Source organism: Kogia breviceps, chromosome 5, assembly GCF_026419965.1.
Source record: "Kogia breviceps isolate mKogBre1 chromosome 5, mKogBre1 haplotype 1, whole genome shotgun sequence".
Classification (NCBI taxonomy): Eukaryota; Metazoa; Chordata; class Mammalia; order Artiodactyla; family Physeteridae; genus Kogia; species Kogia breviceps.
In genome coordinates, this window is record NC_081314.1 from 83,086,930 (window position 1) to 83,102,136 (window position 15,207).

The following is a 15,207-nucleotide window of genomic DNA, read 5'->3' on the forward strand; positions in this document are numbered from 1 at the left end:
CAAACAACCCAATCAAAAAATGGGCAGAAGACCTAAATAGACATTTCTCCAAAGAAGACATATAGATGGCCAAGAGGCACATGAAAAGATGTTCAACATCACTGATTATTAGAGAAATGCAATAACTATGAGATATCACCTCACATTTTGATAGTCAAAATGGCTATCATCAAAAAATCCACAAATAGTAAATGCTGGAGAGCATTTGAAGAGAAGGGACCCCTCCTACACTGTTGGTGGGAATGTAAATTGGTACAGCCACTTTGGAGAACAGTATGGAGAACATTTCATTAAAAAACTAAAAACAGAGCTACCATATGACCCTGCAATCCCACTCCTGGGCATATATCCAGAGAAAAACATGGTCTGAAAGGATACATGAACCCCAATGTTCATTGCAGCACTGTTTACAATAGCCAAGACATGGAAGCAACCTAAATGTCCACTGACAGAGGAATGGATAAAGAGGAAGTGGTACATATAAACAGTGGAATATTACTCAGCCATTAAAAAGAATGAAATAATGCCATCTGCAGCAACATGGATGGACCTAGAGATTGTCCTACTGAGTGAAGTAAGTCAGATAGAGAAAGAGAAATATCATATGATATCCCTTATATGTGGAACCTAAAAAGATATGATACAAGTGAACTTATTTAGAAAACAGAAACAGACTCACTGACCTAGAGAACAACTTACAGTTACTAGGGTGGAAGGGATAGTTAGGGAGTTTGGGATTGACATGTACACACTGCTATATTTTAAATGGATAACAAAGAAGGACCTACTGTATAGCACAGGGAACTCTTATCAATTTTATGTGGCAGCCTGGATGGGAGGGGAGTTTGGGGGAGAATGTATACATGTATATGTATGGCTGAGTTGCTTCGCTGTGTATCTGAAACTATCACAATATTGTTAATGGGCTATACTCCAATATAAAATTAAAAAAATTTTAAATATAGAAAATAAAATATAAAGTGGATAGAAAAAAAATAAAGAATTTTATGATTAAAAAAAAAGAATGAATTGAGCAGCTCAAGGAGTTGGAAGGGGAGTGTTCCATGAAGAGGGAATGAAAAAACAGTATATCTATTCAACCAATATATTATGAAGAAGGCACTTGGTAACTATTTGTTGAGTGCAGATTTGGCTAGCACACATGGAAAAGTGGTCTTGCCCTCTCATTAAGAGACCCAAGCAATTTTAAGTGCTTTGAATTCTCATGTAATACACTAAAAAAAATATCTAATAGGCAGAATAAAAAGATTTAAAAAATAAATCAAGTTAAAGTAATAAATATGGAATGAATAAATTGGCTTCATAGGATGCCCATATGACATAGAGAAGATAAGAGAGTTGAGGGACTTTCTTGGTGATCCAGTGGTTAAGACACCATCCTCCCAATGCAGGGGGCCCGGGCTCAATTCCTGGTCAGGGAACTAGATCCCACATGCCACAATTAAAAGATCCTGCATGCTGCAACTAAAGATCTTGCACACCACAACGAAGATCCCACGTGCTGCAACTAAGACCTGGCATAGCCAAATAAATAAATAAATAAATATTTTTTTAAAAGAGAGAGTGAGTTGAGGCAAGGTTCTAGATGGCTGTTTCTAGAATGTGCAACCCTCAGCACTACACAGGCATAAAGAAGTCATGTATCTTAATGGAAAAGAGTCCTTGTCCAAGGGAGCAGAGACTCAATACCTGTGTCCCTACAGGAGTCCTAAAAGGTGTCTTATTACTGGGTCTATAAATTATGCAGCCAAATCTTTCACTCATATTAATCAGCCTGTATTTCTTGTGCCTGTCAGCCTAATTAAAATGTGTGTAAGGCAAGGAAGTTAGAAGGTTGGTAATCTTGAAGGCTGAGAGGAATGAAGCAGGAGAGAAAGGCTAGGGCTGCACTTTCTTCAGAGATCAGAAGAGAGACTGCTAACTGCTGGTTATACAAAACCTATTAATATCTTAGTTTTGACTCTAGGTTGAATACACCTTCGTAAACAGCATGCATAGAACTCGAAAGTAATTAATACAGAAAATCTCTTAATTGTTAAATAAATCTTCTAATAAAGATCAAGGAGAGTTCATTGAGCAGGACACACCTAGGACAATTTAGAGATGTTTAGGAGGTCTACAGACTTTCTCACAACATCTGCTCTACATGCAAATTTATTAGTTGTATCAGCAGTATTGGGGTAACTGTTAATCTTGGTGATATTCTAGACTAGGGATATTGATGAGGGTAGGCTTTAGTGATACAGTCCTTGAAAGTACCTATGAAGCATATCAGAGATGTCAATTTGATATGTAACTTGAGTTCTAGTGACCTCTTTGTGCTAGTATATTAATCATTAAATATAGTTGTATCCTGAGGGACTTTTATAGTACTTGGGAGTTCTCCAAAAAAGGGGCCTACCACATCCCCTAAGATACATGATAAGAACATTCTTTAAATTGATGGGCTAGAGAAGTCTCCATCACAAAGCCTGCTTAAAGGCCCGAGATTTATTCTTAGATCCCAGATAAAAAATAAGCCACATAAAGTGCCCAACACATGGTCTGTGCTTAGTAAGTATTTGTTGAATCAATGTTGAATAAGAGCTATATGGTTACATCTCCTAGGAATTTTCTTCTCTTTGATTTCAGGTTCCTCATGCCCTTGGCTCTAGGTGCCTCAGGATGAGCAAGTCACCACTGCTCCCCATATGACTTCCTCATATATTGTAAATGCTCAGTAACAATTCATATAGAAATAGTTACTGAGTTCTTGTGGCATAAATGTTGCTTCTCCTCTACAAACTACCGTGGCTTCATCTGCTATAGAGAATAATCCCACTTGTTTCAGCCATTCCCACCCTTTGCCTACCAGGGCTTCCAAGATTTTCTGCCTGGTTCCACATGTTCCATGAAGTATCCAGAGCCTGCTGATTCTGTGGGGGAAGACTCTTGAAGTTAGACGAGGCCTCAGTCAATTCTCCTGGAGCCTGGATTATTCCAGGCCTTTGAGTCAAACAGTTATAGCATCTCTGGACCCTGAAGACACAGGGGGAGTTTTAACAGTGGTTTCCTCTTCAGCTGTCAGAGGAGCAGATCCTAGCAAGAGCTGGGAGACAACTCTTGCCATCTTCCAGGCAACGATGCCTGGCCTCTTCAGCTCTCCTGTTCTCCCATGTGCCAGGGTTCCTGCTTAGCCCTGCCCACCTTTGGGCAAAACTGCTGCTGCTTGAGGATGCTCAGCAAGAGCTGAAAGACAGGTACCAGGGCCTTAATATCAAGATAAGAGCATAAATCTACAAGTTTCTGTATCCCTCAGGCATCTCTGATGCCTCTGAGAAGCCTGAATCAGGACATCTACTCATTCCACACTTATAGCCTTCTCAAGAAACAACCTGCCATCCTTGGTCCCCATCCCAAAGTTCATCCAGTAGGAGGCAAGAAGACACCTGCAGCTCCACAGACAGAAGAGCCCCCAAATCCTAATCTCTTCCATTGTCAAAGACAGACTATCTACAGGGACCCATGGAGAGCAAAAACTGGAGCTGGGCTGGAAAAAAACACATCAAGGGTTGCTGTACATTTCAAGTTTTAAGGAGTACAGGAAGCTGGAAGTCATCAGGCCTTGTCTCAGTTTTCCTAAAGTCAGCTCAGTCTCTCCATGGGTCTAGTGCTTAATCAGGAGTGCCGACATTCCCAGGATGAAAGTCACGAGAACAAAAGTCCCAATTCCTGTAGAGAGCTTCCTCTGGCATCTGTTTCTAGGAGTTAATTTGTACGAAGGATGACTACCAACTGCGACATGGAGACAAATGGCCTGAAATCTACCCCATGTCATATTGGCCTCCTGGGGACACCAGAACAAAGCCCAAACAATTCACACAGAGGCAGTCCCTCTGTCCTCAACATAGGTGGGACACCAGTCCCATCTACTGTGGCTGCATTCTGTAGGCAGGCCCTAGTCAAGAAATGGGCACCAAAGTATACACAGGCATCTCTGCACTTCCAGAGGAGACACCCATGACTTACTACTTATGAGGGCTAGGGATTTCAGAACAGTCTTTTCTTAGGCTTTGAGTATTGGGTATTTGGTACATTCTGGATCCTTCTGGGATTTTTGCCGACCTAGGGGAATATAGATAAAGACCCAGACCTCTGTGGACAAGTATACACAGATACTTTCATACAAAATCCAGATCTCATAATTTAGACTTCTTTACCACTAGGGAATCCTGATTAGAGAGGATTCTATTTAATGACTGTATTTAAATATAACTCACAGAGACCAGCTACATGAAAGGTCTGCACATAATCAGGGAGCAATTTCAGCTGTTGATGCAGTCAGCTGCGTGCCTCAACCCTAAACAGCTGCAGTTGATATACAGCAACATTCCCTTGCTCATTGACCTCAAATAAAATCTCCTGGAGAGCCTGCAGAATAAGCCCTGCAAGCCTTGGCTCATGTTGGGCCCTGGAAGGGCTGCTCTTTACATTCCAAGTTTTAAGAAGTACAAGAGAATGAAGTAAAAGCCAGCATGCCTGGTCTCAGTTTTTCTAAAATTGCAGTCCCCTGCACCCACTATACCCCATCTCTGCTTGCATTTTTCCTAAGCATTTTGCCATCTACCATATTACAGTTGACCCTTGAACAACGTGGGAATTAGGAGAACTGACCCTCTGTAGTCGTAAACCCCAGAATAAATTAGGGAGTTGGTTCTCCCTATACATGTTTCTTCCTTACAGGAGGTTCTGTTCATGGGTTCAACCAGGCCAGATAGTGTAGTATTTATTACTGAAAAAAAAATCAGAGTATAAGTGGACCCATGCAATTCACACTTGTGTTGTTCAAGGGCCAACTGTTTATTTTCTCTCTCCTCACTAAATTATTATTTTCAAAAGGGTAGGAACTTTTGTTTCTTGATCTCAGCTATATCTTCAGGTCTAAGAACAGTACATAGTGATTACAGGGGACTACAATTTTAGATGGGTAACCAGCAAAGGCCTTACTGATGTTCGAACCTCAAAGGGTTATGTAAGCACTAGGGTGAGTATGCATATAGTGGGCTGAGTGCCTGGTACACAGTAAGCCTCAATAAATTCAAATAATACTCATCGTCAAGAGAGTGCCTTAAATCACAGGAACTGGCTACTTTCCCCCCTTTTCTTAGGGGCTTAAGGAGAGCAAGCATGTTTTCTGTAACTATTACTGGAGCGCCTCACTGACTCCCATTCCAGGACCCAAGCCCTCAACCCTCAACCTCTGTTTAAGGGCCAGTTCAAGCCCCACTTCCTAAAAGGCATTTCCTAGTATTCACTATTCTCTCATTCATGTCCTTAGAAACATCTCTGATCCTTTCATACAGACGCCAGGTTCTTGTCCGAGTTCCAACTGTAAGTCGCTGTTTGTCTTTGGGCAAGTCACTTTAAACTGGTTCTCATTTTTCATCAGTAAAATGAAAAAGTCATATTAGACTACCTACCTTCTGGCTCTAATATTTTATGACTCTAAGAGCAAAACCCACATCCCCACTCCCTTCACAGCTCATTCAACAATCCTAACAGCAGCTGGTTTCCCAGGGTGCAGTGTCTCAGCAAAAGCCCAAGCCCTAACCTGGGTCAGGAACCGCCAACCCCGCGGAGGAATTAGAAGAAATCGGCCGTCCCATCAACACCTAACGTTACCAGAACGCCCGCCCTCCCGGCATTTCCGGCTCTTCCCTAGATTTTCTTCCGGAACACTTGCTCCCGTCTGACTCCGCCCCTTCCCCACTCTTCAGAGTCCATTGGCTATTTCTTATGAGGAAGCGGAGCACATCTCGACGTTGATTGGTCTCTGTCATTGTTGACGGGTTAGTTGCAAACAAGGCGTGCCTGGTCTCCCTGGTAACGCCCTGCTGATAGTCCTGATTGGTCCATAGCCTAACCCCCTTTTCCGTCCCAACTGCCAGTGGTTGAGTCCCTTGGCGGGGCGCTGCAGCGGTAGGTGTCGCGTACGGGATTCCCGAGCTGACGTGGCTTAAATTTGGGAGGGGGGCAGCTGGAGCCTCCGGCGACAGCCTTTTCCAGGTGAGTGGGGGAAGCTCCCCAACTCTTCGCCTCCTTGAGCCTTGTAACGGTCATCCCCGCCACAGGACCCGTGGGGCTGCCAAAGCAGCCACACTCGGGTTCCCTCCCCGTCCTGATTCAGTCCCGGATCCGGCCGTTCAATCCGCCTCCCTTCACCTACCAGGCCTAGTTCTAATCGTCCACACGCCAGCTGGCCCTGCCGGATGGCTTCGGGATCGCCCTGTGCAGCCTCTAGGCACATATGCACTGTCTACCCCATCCCCAGGACGTTCCTCCAGTCCGGGAGCGACGGATAAAGGCGCTCCGGTCGGTCCTGTCAGGACGGCCTTGTTCCCTGAGCGGCCTGCTCAGGCTGACCTGTGTACGCAACAGCTGACGTCGGAGAGAACCTGCCAGGCCCCTGCGCTCAGGCCCTAAACAAACTTAGTGTCGGGAAGGGGAGGCGGGACCCAGACAAACCGAAAGTCTTGAGGGCAGAGATCGCAGAAACATTGGCGACAGTAACTCAAACGAGGGCCTGACGAATGATCCTGCTAAATGAGTTGCTGGAGAGATTCGGAGAGAGGGAAGATCCTTGCGATCCCATCAACACTAAAGTCCCAGGAATCATAGGTGGTCAGGCAGTTAGAGGAAAGGGAACCCTGAATAGAGTTCTGGAGGAAAAAGAACTTGATTTGGTGGTGTGGAGGATGTTTATTGTGTGTAACAGGAGTGGTACGTAGGAGTGTGAAGCAGAGGATGAGCCCCTCGACAAATGAGGAATATATTTTTCTGACTTACTAAAGAGTTCCAGTTGGTCTGTGGGGAGAGGACAGTTTAAGAGTGGGGCAGAGATATTTAAAAATCACTGGATAAGTACTTTCACTTTTGGAAGTAGTTGGAAGCTTTCTGAGCTTTTAAAGACTCACAGTTCTGTGCAAGATGGCAGTGGAGAACTCCCGGCAGAAAGGCTGGAGGCCTTTTCAGAAGAATGAAGTAATTAAATTTGGGTGGTCAGAATAATTGTGAATGGTCAAAAATTGGCAGACGTTGTACACTGACTGTTTCACAGCTTTTACTTTACATCCTTTGACCATGGAATGGCCATTTAATGCTTTCCTCTTCACTGCATTAAATTTGTTGCACTACATCAGTAGTTTCCAAACATTTTAAATTGCTTGCCCTATCAGTAAAACTTTTTTTTGAGCAAACATCCTCTAAATACTGTATATTTAATTATAAATAATGTATGAATAACACTGTAAATATATTACTTATAAAATATACAAAAACATACATAGTTAAAAGGATGAAAACAAATTCTTGCCCATTTTCTGGGACACTCCCAACCCAATCTGGAGATCACATAAAAATGTTTCCTTATTTTCTGAGAAAGGTGTTTGCATCTCTGAGGACTTCCAGATTGGGGGAATCCTTTTTATTTTATTTTAATTTATTATTATTATTATTATTTTTGAGAACCTCCACTCCTCTGAGATGCAGCCCCTTCTAAAAATAATCATCTTTAGGATATAGTTCTCTTTTCCCTCTGCTTGAATAGTAAAGTCTCTCTTTTTTTCCCCGTTACATTAGTGGATTAATTAAAAGGATGTTGATTTTATTCTTGTTTATAAAAAATCATTCATAAACTTCTCTAGCTTAACTACTATTAGAAATAAATTATTTGGGACACATCTCACCACTGATCATTACCTACTAGTATATTGTTAGGAACCACTATATGAAAGGATGTTAAGCTCTACAATATTTTTTTTTTTTTTTTTTGTGGTATGCGGGCCTCTCACTGTTGTGGCCTCTCCCGCTGCGGAGCACAGGCTCCGGATGCACAGGCTCAGCGGCCATGGCTCACGGGCCCAGCCTCTCCGCGGCATGTGGGATCTTCCCGGACCGGGGCACGAACCCGTATCCCCTGCATCGGCAGGCGGATTCTCAACCACTGCGCCACCAGGGAAGCCCCTACAATACTCCATTTTTAATTAAGCTAATTTAAAAACAGCAATATGTGCTTTTGGTAAAAGTAAATTCAATACCAAAGAATATAATATAAAAACAAAAATCTCTTTCTCCTCTATGTACTGATCCTTTTCCCCATTCCCTATTTCCCAGAAGTAAGCACTGTAAATAATTTTTTTATTCTTAAGAAAATTTCTGATCATATTCAAGCACATGTATAATATATATCCCTCTCCTTTTCTCTCTCACATAAGTTGAATCATAATATACCTGCTATTCTACACCTTTTTTTCCCACTTTATACTATAAGGTATTTTTTCCATATCCATAAGTATAAAGCTACCCCATTCTTTTAAAAGGCTGTACAGCATTCTGCTGTAGAAATATCAAAATGTATTTAGCCTGTCCCCTATTGATGGACATTGATATTGTTTTCAGTCATTAGTCATCACAAACACTGTTGTAGGGGCTTCCCCGGCGGTCCAGTGGTTAAGATTCTGTGCTTCGACGGCAGAGGGCACGGGTTTGATCCCTGGTCCAGGAACTAAGATCCTGCATGCCGCAAGGCCAAAAATTTTAAAAAGTAAAAATAAACGCTCTTAAAAACAAACAAACAAAAACCACTGCTGTGGTGAATATCCATGTGCAAATATCCTTTGTTCCCTTGAATGAGCCTATCTATGGTATAAACAATATGGAATTCTTTAGAGCCCTACTACTGTGAGTCATTTCATTTTGGTCTAGTGGTTATATAACTGTAAGTATATACAAGTATACGAGTGCCCTCATGCCTCCAGCACTATTTTCAGCCCCAGTGAAGAATGTTGGATGATGAGGTTGCTCAGAAAATAGGTTATCTTCTGAATCTCTACCAGTAAAGAAGCTTTGTCGAGCTCTGTGACTCGGAAGATTACTTAACTTCCCTATGCCTTACACACTTTAATACTAGGGATTATTGATAGAACTCCTCCTTGGGGTTGTTTTAAAAATAAAATGAGTAAAATGATGAGGATAAATAAGTTATTATATGTAAAGCAATTGGAGTAGTGTTTAGTACATAGTACTGTGTATATAAATTATAACTACCATTTACTGCTAAATTTGTTTAATAAAAACAAGTTTTTTTGTGTCATGAAAACTAGTTTTCCATTTTCTAATTGTAAAATTATATCATAGTATCGCATATGCTTTTCCAAGCTATATAGTACCATTTCCTATCAGCTTCTCAAATTGGTTGAGGATCACTTAGAATTAAGGAAAACTACTGAGGCTCAGCTAAACTATGCATTGAGTGAGTTTGAGGAGTGATCTGGAAATACAACCATTTTCTGTGTTGTTGTTTCTGTGGGAAAATGTGATTTAAATTCCAAAGCAAATGGTGCGTATGCATGTAGTCATAGGCATGTGCTCACTGTCTTCAGTTACTTTATTTTCCCATGCATTTTGTACTTGGTTCTCTGTGGTTGGGGCATGCCTTATATTTCTTTTTATATTTTTGTGGTTCTTAGCATAATGCTCCACACCAAGTAGATATTTTGAAAATAATAAGCAGTGAATACTGAGAAAATAAGACTCATGGAATTCTGAATGCCACCTCAACACAGAAGTGTTGAGATCCTGTGGCAAAATTTATAGAAGGTGTGGCCAGCATTGACTTTGAGGGATTGTTTTATTTGCCTGAATGTTTTATTGAACCCTGACCTTGGCATGAAGCTCTTTATTTTATTCTTTTCCCAAATTGCTATTCATGATTCTGGTGCTTTATAAAACAACAGCAAGAGCATTGCTTGTCCAGTAGTCACAGATATTCCTTACATGAATTTATTACTATATCTTTTCCCCTTTACTAATTTTTATATGTGCATTTGCCCATTTCTATCCTACAGTGAGCCTCTCAGAGGCAGAGATCCATCTTTCTTCGTTTAGCTTAAGCATGGCTACTTAGTGGCTCTCTTGCCCTCAAGTTCCCAACCTCTGGGCTACCTAAACACCCTAACTGTGCCTGAGGTGCCCATCCTTTTACACTTCCATGTTATTCCTTTAATGTCAACATCTATAGAAATCACTCTTGCATTATGGAGTCATAAGGCAAAGTCCAAATAGAAAAGACAAGATAAATCCTTGTACTTACCTAGTTTTCATGATACTTAGTTTAGATGATGACCAGTTTATTATTATTATGAACTTGTGAATTTAAATATTTTTGGTGGATTTAAATATCTGTTGCAATTTAATTCATAATCTTATTAGAAACTCAGTTGTTCCTTTGGCCTGTGGGAACTTCTTCAGTTTGTCTCCTGAATCCTTTTGACATGACTCTATGTTAGTCTTTGATAGCTTCCTTGCTATTTTGTATGAAAAAATGTTTCAGGCTCATTTTGTACCATTTCCTGCTTCAAAATTGAAATCAGCCATTTCTTTAAGAAGCCCTCCTATTAAAAAATTTTTTTTAATGGGGAATAGTATTTCAAGACTAGAAATACTTATTGCTTCTCAGATTGTCATAGTGTTTTTCAATGGACAGAGCTGGGAAAATATATGTACTAAGGTAAAATACCTTGTAGGTTCATACTGGTACTTTTGATTCAAATTCAATATTAGTTTTTATTTTGGGGTACTTAATTTCTTTTGTGTTATATGTCTGTCTCCTTTTTTCATAATGACTATATGATAGAATTACTATGCCCGTAATTACTCATTTAATTCCACAGGACACATATAATAGTCAAGGAATAATAATACTGATAATGACCACCGCCAATTTTGATTGTTAAAATTTTTATAAGTTTTTTTTTGTATATGCTATTTACATTTCCCCCATTTAAAAAAATTGGAGCCCTATATGTTGTCAGAGCATATAATAATTAAATACTATGCTATCTCCATCCCAGTCTTAGTTCTATGAATAACATATTTAGTGCTCACACCAGTCCTTATGATGATGTTTCTTTAGTCATTTTGGTTATCTCAAGCTTCTTCTCTAATAGATGCCTTAGGAAAGGCTCCTGGGAAAATTTTTCATTAGTTTTCTTGCAAGTTTGTAACATTCTGTCTGTGCTCTTTATATCTGAAGGTCATTTTTGCTGAAAATAAAATCCTTATCTCACATTTTCTTTATTTCACATTTCCTTAAATATCTCAAGTCTGTAACTCCATTTATTTTGCTGGCAAAAACATTGCTGTTGAAGAGTCTGACCATAGTCTTTTTTTTTTTTTTTTTGCTTCTAAGTCACATTTCAGCCTAAACCTCAAAGAATTCTTTTTAAGTCCATTAATTTTACTAGAATATCTTGTTTGTCATTCTGGGTTGATATTCTCAGGTATCTGGTGGCCTCTTTCAATATGTAACTTCAGATCTTTTAAAATTTCAGATAAGTGCTCTTGGCTTTTGTTTTTTGCGTTTGTTCTGTACCTTTGCTTTGGTTTTCTTTTTCGGGGATCCTATTCTCGTCATTGCTTATCTGCAATATTTATCACTTTCTCTTGATTCCTTCTTTACTATTTATTTCTTTGAATTTTTTAAGAGAAACAAAGCATTAGGAACAATTTTAAATTTACTATAGAAAATATGCAAAGATAGTTCAGAATTCAGTATACCTCTCACCCAGTATTCTCTAATGTTAGCATGTTACAATAGAAAAGTGCATTTGTCAAAACTAAGAAATCAACACTGATGCGTTACTATTAACTAAACTCCATACTTTGGATTTTACTCATTTCTCCATTGATGTCCTTTTTCTATTCCACGGTATTATTGTAAGATATCACATTTAGTTTAATCTTTTTATTTTTTAAATTGAGATAATTGTGGATTCACATACAATTCTAATATATAATACAGAGAGATACCTTGTGTGCATTGTTCAGTTTCCTTCAGTGGTAACATTTTAGAAAACTATTATATAATATCACAACCAGGATGCTGATAATACATTCCCCAATTTTATTTGTATACATGTATGTTAAGTTCTATAAAATTTTATCACCTATGTGTAGGTTCCTGTATCCACCACCATAGTTAAGATATTGAACAGTTCTAACACCACAAGGCTACCTTGTGTTGCCTTTTTATAATTATAACCACCTCCTACCCTCTCACCTTCAGCTTCTCCCTAAGCACTGGTAACCATTCATCTGTCCTCCATTTCTAAAATTTTGTCACTTCAAAATATTATGTAAATGTGGAATTATATAGCATGTGACCTTTTGGAACTGGCTTTTTCTTTTTCATTTAGCATAATTTCCTGGAGATTCATTCATCTAAATTGTTAGGTGTATCAGTAGTTTGTTCCTTTTTATTGCTATGTAGTATGCCATGGTATGTATGTACAGGCATATCTTGGAGATATTGTGCGTTCAGTTCCAGACCACTGCAATAAAGCTAATATCACAATAAAATGAGTCACACAATTTTTTTGGTTTCCCAGTGCATATAAAAATTATGTTTACACTATATTGTAGTCTTTTAAGTGTGAAATAGCATTATGTCTAAAAAATATACATACCTTAATTAAAAAGTGCTTTATCATGAAAAATGCTACCATCTGAGCCTTCAACAAGTTGTAATCTTTTTGCTGGTAGATACAGGATCTTGCCTTGATGTTCATGGATGCTGACTGATCAGGGTGGTAGTTGCTGAAAGTTGGAATGGTTGTGGCAGTTTTTAAAAATAAGACAACATTGAAGTTTGCTGCATCGATTAACTCTTCCTTTTATGAACAAATTCTCTGTAGCATGCAATGCTGTTTGATAGCATTTTACCCACAGTAGTAGAATTTCTTTGAAAATTGGAGTTGATCCTCTCAAAACCTGCCACTACTGTGTTAACTAAGTTTATGTAATATTCTAAATGCTTTGCTGTCATTTCAACAGTCTTTGTAGCATCTTCACCAGGAGTAGATTCCATCTCAAGAAACCACTTTCTTTGTTCATCTAGAAGCAGTAACTCCTTATCCGTTAAAGATTTATCCTTAGATTGCAGCAATTCAGTCAAATCTTCAGCCTCTACTTTTAATTCTAGTTCTCTTGCTGTTTCCACCACATCTGCAGTTACTTCTTCCACAAAAGTCTTGAACCTCTCAGAGGTCATCAATCAGGGTTGGGCTTGACTTCTCCCAAACTCCTGTTAATATTAATATTTTTAACTTTTTTCGTGAAGCATGAATGTTCTTAGCAGAATCTAGAAGGGTCAGTCCTTTCCAGAATGTTTTCAGTTTACTTACCCAAATCCATCAGAGGAATCTGTGACAGTGATAGCCTTAGGGAATGTATTTCTTAAATAATAAGACTTGAGAGTTGAAATTACTCCTGGGTAATTTCAAAAAGAATTTGGGTTGCAGAATGGATGTTTTGTTAGCAGGCATGAAAACAATATTAATCTCATTATACATTTCCATGAGAGCTCTTGGATAACCAGGTGCATTGTTAATGAGCAGCAATAATTTGAAAGGAATCTTTTTTTCTGAGCAGTAGGTCTCAACAGTGGGCTTAAGTATTCAGTAAACCATGTTGTAAACAGATGTGCTGTTATCCAGGCTTTGTTGTTCCATTTATAGAGCACAGGCAGAGTAGATTTAACATCATTCTTAAGAGCCCTAGGATTTTCAGAATGGTAAATGAGCATTGGCTTCAAGTTATAGTCTCCAGCTGCATTAGCCCCTAACAAGAGTCAGACTGTCCTTTCAGCTTTGAAGCCAGGCATTAACTTCTCTCTGAAAATCCTAGATGGCATCTTCTTCCAATAGGAGGCTGTTTTGTCTATGCTGAAAATCTGTTGTTTAGTGTAGCCACCTTCACTAATTATCTTAGCTAGATCTTCTGGATAACTTGCTACAGCTTCTACATCAGCACTTGCTGTTTCACCTTGTTTCAACCTCATGAACCACCCTCTGCTAACTTCAAACTTCTCTTCTGCAGATTCCTCACCTCTCTCAGCCTTCATAGAATTGAAGAGAGTTAGGGCCTTGCTCTGGGTTAGGGTTTGGCTTAAGGGAATGTTGTAGCTGATTTGATCTTCTATCTAGACCACTGAAACTTTCTCCATATCAGCAATAAGGCTCTTTTGCTTTATTATTATTGTGAGTTCACTGGAGTAGCACTTTTAATTTCCTTCAAGAAATTTTCCTTTGCAATGACAACATGGCTGTTTAGCACAAGAGGCCTAACTTTCATCCTCTCTGCTTTTGACCTCCCTTCCTCACTAAGCTTAATCACTCCTAGCTTTTGATTTAAAGTGAGAGACGTGTGACTCTTCCTTTCACTTGAACACTTAGAGGCCATTTTAGGATTATTAATTGGCCTAATTTCCATACTGTTGTGCATCAGGGAATAGGGAAGCCCAAGTAGAGGGAGAAACAGGGGAACAGCTGGTGGGTGGAGCAGTTAGGACACATACAGCATTTTTTGATTAAGTTCACCACCTGATAAGGGTGTGGTTCATGGTGCCCCACAACAATTACAATAGTAACATCAAAGATCACAGACCACCATAAATATAAGAATAGTGAAAAGGCTTGAAATAGTGTGAGAGTTAACAAAATGTGACACAGAGAGATATGAAGTGAGCAAATGCTATAGGAAAAACAATACCAGTAGACTGACTCAACACAGAGTTGCCACAAACCTTCAATTTGTAAAAAATGCAATATCTGCAAAGTAGAGTAAAGCAAAGCTCAATAAAACGAGCTATGCCTGTACCATAGTTTATTTAACCATTTACTTGTTGAAGGACATCCTTGCTGATTCCAGTTTGGGGTGCTTAAAACTAAAGCTGCTAAGAACATTCATGTATAGGTTTATGGGTGAATTTAAGTTTTCATTACTCTGAGATAAATGCCTAAGAGTAAAATTACTTTGTCACAAAGTAGTTACATGTTTAGTTTATGGCTAATTTGTTTTTCATTTTTAAAATTATCCTTTATCTCAACTTTCTTTTTTTTTTTTTTTTTTGCGGTACACGGGCCTCTCACTGCTGTGGCCTCTCCCATTGCGGAGCACAGGCTCCGGACGTGCAGGCTCAGCGGCCATGGCTCATGGGCCTAGCTGCTCTGTGGCATGTGGGATTTCCCAGACTGGGGAACGAACCCGCGTCCCCTGCATCGGCAGGCAGACTCTCAACCACTGCACCACCAGGGAAGCCCTTATTTTTTTTTTTTTTAAGGAAACTTTGTTGTGATTATTCATATACTT

The 15,207-nt window shown here is 39.5% G+C and overlaps 1 protein-coding gene across 16 annotated transcripts in view; it reads left to right on the forward strand.

Annotated features, from left to right (window-relative positions):
• The first annotated feature begins 5,914 nt into the window (after positions 1–5,914).
• The window catches only part of GOLGB1 (golgin B1), an 88,384-nt gene continuing 79,091 nt past the window's right edge, over positions 5,915–15,207 (forward strand). For 11 of the 16 annotated variants that reach the window (XM_059065398.2, XM_059065399.2, XM_067034482.1 and 8 more), the window contains exon 1: positions 5,925–6,066. The gene's annotated coding sequence lies outside the window, so the exon portion shown is untranslated. Of the gene's footprint in view, positions 6,067–15,207 lie in introns of all 16 variants that reach the window. The other 5 variants (XM_059065406.2, XM_059065408.2, XM_067034484.1 and 2 more) reach the window with 3 other exon arrangements.